This window comes from Motacilla alba, chromosome 3 (genome assembly GCF_015832195.1).
Source record: "Motacilla alba alba isolate MOTALB_02 chromosome 3, Motacilla_alba_V1.0_pri, whole genome shotgun sequence".
In the NCBI taxonomy this organism is placed as follows: domain Eukaryota; kingdom Metazoa; phylum Chordata; class Aves; order Passeriformes; family Motacillidae; genus Motacilla; species Motacilla alba.
This window is the reverse complement of record NC_052018.1, coordinates 56,997,518-57,003,517: the sequence shown is the minus strand read 5'-3', so window position 1 is coordinate 57,003,517 and position 6,000 is coordinate 56,997,518.

Here is a 6,000-nt window from a genome sequence, read left to right as displayed (position 1 = left end):
AACAATGTAGTTGCAGAAAACTTATTAAGAGTATTTAAGAGTGCTCTGAGTCATGCTTGTAAACTCTGCTCATCCACCTCCCTGAAAATGTGTATTTGTCAGTGGGAATGTGGGTGCACGTAAACCACAACAAGGCATTAAAAGATTAAGCCAGGATCAGAGAGAGAGAAAAAAAAAAAAGATATTATGAAAGAGAAACAGGATAGATGATACAGAGCCACCAGCCTTCAGTCTTTTGCATGTAGGTGCCTTGTGAGCAGTGAAAGTGCAGTCAAAGTGCTTTGTTGCCAGGGCTACATCCCCTGGGACTGTGTTGGCCTGGGGCTGGTGGTAGCCTGAACATTACTCTGCACAGCTGTATCAGGCCCACTCCATCCCACCGTGGGTGCACAAGCAGACATGACTGCCCACCTGGGACATGCCCTGGAGCCCTACCTGCATCTGCCTCCACTGCAATCACCAACACATTGCATGGCCAAGAGCCACACAGAGATGGTGGTGTGCTGCTCATAGCGCAAGGAAAACCATGGGTGCTTGCCATCAAAAGATAAAGGCAAAGTATGACCAGGAATAAAAAAATGTAGTCCTGGGAAATGTGTTCAGTGGGAAATAGAGGCAGCAGTAGTCCCTGGAACATCTAAATTCAAGGAAAATATTTTCTATTAAATAAAGATTGAAACTTCAATCCACTCTGACCATATTTTAGTTGTTGAAAGTCCCTGTTAAGGAGAGGGAGAAAGCAGTGGTGTCTCTAACTCCTCCAGCTCAGAGGAAGAAGGAAACTTGTTTTGATCCAGGAAGAAGAAGTGGAATGCCTAAAACCACAGAATTTCAGGTTCTTTATCTCCAGCTGCAATTCAATTGGTTGTTGTCCACTAACAGCTTATTTAGTGTTATCTCAACTCTGCAGGGCAAATACTTTGTTACCAAATCAAACTACGAATAGAAAAGGACAAGTCAATGCTGTTTCTGAAAGCAAACTGATATCACAGCCAATATAGGTGCTTATGGTGAAAATTTGGCAAGATGTACCACTACATCACTGCAGGAGACAGAATCCTTGAACTTGAAGTCCTCAAGAGCAGCCTTTTTCCATGTGTGGGGCCTGAATTATTACCTGGTTTAATGACATGGATTTCCATGTGATGACTACCACAGCTTATCATCTTGTCCCATTTCTGTCAAAGGTAAAAAGGTGAAAGTTGAAAAAGGTGGAAATATATAAATAAAAAGCCAAGACCCCTTGCTTTTCCTGTAATAGAATCAAACTAATTGTTCTTATTGTTCTTGTGAGGTTGAAGCAGTAGGTAAATTCCTTGTATTTTTAGTGTTTATATTACTATATTAGATAAGTGTCTCACAGATTTGAAGTTGGCCTCCCAGTGCTCCCATGCTATTCCCATTTTGCAGAGGAGGAATTTTGATGATGTTGAGGCAATCTGAAACAGAGTAAGCCCAGGCCTCATGATTTCTACCCTCAGAGTCATTGTCCTGTACTCTTACTACACATTAACAATTTCATTTTTCAGAAAATATTATGGCCTTTTTTATATTTTTAGCACTATAGATCCACCCCATGTATATATGTACACTTGATAGAAGAGACAGTTCAGTATTTTCATTCAGTGACCTTCTGGCTTCATGCAGTAAATCCACTGCATGAGCTTGTTTTGCACTTGTGTTCAAGATACATCACCTTGAAAAATAAAAATTATCTCTGAGTCTATGTTTTGTCTTTGGAAAGAGACGGGTATTAGAGGCAATTTAGAAATAATAGAGGAACTTAAAGGAAAACATTTAGTTACTTGAGAGTCTTCATTTAAAAATTCAGTATTTGGGAAAAATCCTAAAGCAGGAGGAAATATTTCCCTTCTGCAATGATATTTTGATGCACTGTGCTCTGGTTCTTCTCTATTAGTCATGCTCTCAGCTGGAGACCAAGAGAAAAGAGGATTGTAATACAAAGTCATATTCCATGGTGCACTGTGGGAGGTTCTGTTCAAAAAGGAGAAATGAGACATGAGAAAACTGGGCTACAGTTTCCCTGCAGAACCACAATGTGATATGCACACACCCATCACAACACTGAAAATTAGATTTTTAGAATATTGAATTAATTAATGGACCTTCAGACCGCTTTTACAGTTCTGATGGAAATTCCTTCTTTAAACCCCACCAACACATAGTAATACACACCTCCTTCAGGCATGTCATTATAAAGCTCTTGTTGTTTACTGCTTATTATCTAAGTACAGTCATACACAGTCGTTCCATTTTCAGCATGCCATTAGATGACTTGCAAAGATGTTGCCCTAAGGAGTCACAGACCTATCCAGGCTGATTCCAAAGAGTGTCCAGAAAGGGCTGTAAACAATTCCTGTGTCATCTACTTTTTTTTTTTAAACTCCTGGTGCCTCCATACACCAGTTATCATGCTTTTGAACAATTTTCCAGTACAAGGGATCCTCAGCAATATAGCTATTTCTCTTGTGCAGAGGACAGGGAGACAGGTGAGCCACCAGACTTCAGGTGAAAAATCCTGAGTGTTCAATGAACTGACCACAAGAACACAGGTTTCACAGTACCGTGCATCAAGCATCTTCCTTAACCACCTACTCCTGCAGTACAGAGGGCAAATAAAGAATAATGGCTAATTTCTGTGATAGGTTGGAAATGCATGCAAGTGATAAATACGTGATACAGATTAAAAGACAAAAGACAGATTAGTACATTCAAGATTAAATATTATTTCAGGGCAATCTTTCTTATGAGGCCAGGCACTTGACAGACACAACTCATTCTGACAAGCAACACTGTTTCAAGAAGAATTTGGATATATGTTGCTGGGAACATCCAGAAACAACACGGGTTGAAAGAGAGAGCACCGTGGTATGAGACCCTTCTTTCATTAACTTGATCAATGATACAAAATGTCTTACTTTACATGCACTTCTGGCTAATCAGCATTCAGAGCTTTCCTTCCAACATTTTATCATGGGAAGCTCTGACTCATCTCTATCATGCCTCAGTCACATTTTCAATGTGTAGCTTCTGCTTTGCACAACTAAAGCTAGAGGGGTTTAAACAGCCTATACTAATCATATATGCCGGGTTACTACTGCCATTCTTACCCTATTGTCTCCCCAGTGGTTTCCTGCGTTGTCTTACATATACAAAGTGAAAATGGAGAGAGAAGACACTGTTTCCTGTATTGTCTTACACTGCATAGCAGTGGTGGCCCTCACGCTTGGCTGCTGTTGGGGCTGCCAGCAGACAGGTGCAGTGTATCTTCTCTCTTGATGACTCTGGGTTTGGTGCAAGCATTTGTGCCATCAGTGACCAGAACAAGAGGGAAATAAGACTGAGAATGATTTTAGCAAGGGTAGATTTCCACTGGGGACAGACTTCACAGTCTTCAAGGTAAGAACAACTATCTGCTCTTCATGTTATGGCTGAAGGTAGGTCTGCAGACAGCTGGGGAGCCTCTGAAACCCAAGGATATAGGGAATAAAGATTGGCATTAGGAAACCTTGTTATTTTGTATTCGTTTTCCCCAGCTCACAGTAACACTAAGAGCTCCTCACTTGCTCTCAGGTGATACTCTCCCTGATTTGGGAAACTCCCTGCAATTTACTCTGGCTGCTTTCTCACCAGCTGTGAGGTGATACAGAGGTATGAGCTCAGATCCGGAACACCACGTGTGCTGCCACCCAGATGGGTAAACACGGACGTCTGCTATTGTGTGAACAGGTCTGTACAGCTTCCATAGCCAAATCGGCCGATTTCCCCTCTGTTTGTGGGGAGTGGAGCCAGCTGTGTCCCACCAAAATTCAGCAGACACGTTGGTGAGCAGCACATGCCCTGCCCTGAGGCTGCAGAACTGGAGCTGTACTCGAGTTGCTGCTGGCATCACTCCTGAGTGCTGAGCCCTGGCTTGCCAGCCAGAGCTGTGCAGGTCAGAAAAAAGAACGCACGGCTCAAGACAGGAGCAGGAACATCTCCAAACCCTCCCTTGCTCACAAGATAGTCAGTCCATAAAGTTAACATGTAAACAAGTCCTCTAACCTTCCACCAGCCTGGGCAACTCCACCGGAGTAGTGGGCCAGACACGTCACTTGGCCTCCAGAGATCTGCACACCAGTTTGGGGCTCACCTGGCCCCACCTTTTTTCTGCTATTAGTTACCCTTTTCTCATCAGCATTTTCAGAGCAGAACCTAAAATTCATGAATCATTCAAAAATATCTTTGACGAAGAATAGACAAGTAATCTGAAAACAGCCTTGCCAAACTATTTTAGGAGTCTGTATGGTCCCAACACCAACTATAAACCACACCATCTCTCATTATATGCTTTATTCTTCCTTCAGGTAAGGTTCTTCCCTGTTTCCCACAGTACACTTGGCTTCCAGGCCCTAAATCCACTTTCATTAACATAATGTGGTGGGTCTTAACCACCCACAAAATAATATGATTAATTCACCTCTACCAACTTTAGCTGTCAAAATTTCTCAGTAGGATTACAGGATTAAGCAAGAATCCTTGATTTAGAGCCTGCTATTCCATACTGGTCTCATGAAAACACAATCCTGTGATTGCCACTAAGAGGATTTTACAATTGGCCTTACAGCAACTGAGCGGCCACCAAGGAGTCTTCAGCCTTAAACCAATTCCAGACTTAGTTGTCTTTATGTTTGCTAGAATTTTAACTCCTACCATAACCTTACTTTTAGCTATTAACAGATGACCCGTGTTGGCTTCAAAGCTTGCTGGTGACATATATTTTCACCTTGTTTTGCAGAAAGCAGCACTAAAGCCAGCTTTCATGCCTGTTGCCTGTAAAACACAATCTATCAGTTCCTACCCTTTAGGGAACTGGTATATGCTAGGATCATGGCTAGTAAGGGTAGGATAAAAGATGTCCAGCAAGTTCTATGGTGAATTTTGGGTTAGGGTAACCTTAATTCTTAAGTTTACCCCACACCTAACTCCTACTTAAATGACACTCTCACATCACCTACAGAGGAGTATCTATAAGTCATCATGATTCTTCCACTCTCTGTGAGACTTAAGGGGTCTTAAAACTCTTAGGATCCATTTTGTAGAGTCACAGAATGGTTTGTGTTGGAAGGGACCTTAAAGATCATCTAGCTCCCATCTCCCTCCCATGGGGAGGGACACCTTCCAGTAGATCAGGTTGCTCAGAGCCCTGGCCAACCTGGTCTGGAACACTTCCAGGCATGAGCATCCACAGCTTTTCTGGCAAAGTCATTCCAGTGCCTCACCACCCTCAAAGTAAAGAATGTTTTCCTAATATCTGATTTAAACCTACTCTCTTTCAGTTCAAAGCTATTTCCCTTTGTGCTATCACTACATACCCTTGTAAGAAGTCCCTCTCCAGCCTGTTCTCAGTGTGTCCCATAGTCCTCTGTTTGCACCCTAAAGCCTTCTGTTTAGTTTTTGGCCCTCCTACAACCCCAGTTTTTCAGTGTGCCCCCTCTGTTAATGGTTTGCACATAAATCTTCAGTCCACACTCTGAAATGTAAGCCTAATTCCTACCCTTTGTTAGAGCTGAATAATTAAGGAATGAATTTCAGCTGGAAAGTGGTAATGACTGAATGACCATCAGGAAAAACTGCACTTCCTGAAAGTGTTACAAAGCTCATCCCTGAGGGGTTTTGGTTGTGGCTCATGTAAGTACAAAGTGGGAGATCTGACTCCTGGTACACAGAGGCTTTTTTTATACTCTGGCACCTGTACCAACCACATAAACCCCTCTAATCTGGTTTATAAATCCTAGGTTGTTGGGTTGTATTTAATGAATGAATTGGAAGTTCTTTACAGGTTGCTTTCTGCTTCCAGGAACTGGAGATGGGAGAATATGAAATTATTCAAAAACTCTAAGAAAAATGATAAAAGGTAACACTACTAGCTTCCTACATACAGGATACTTGCAAATGTTGATTCAGTTTACATCCACTGCAAAGCTGCTCTGTCCCACC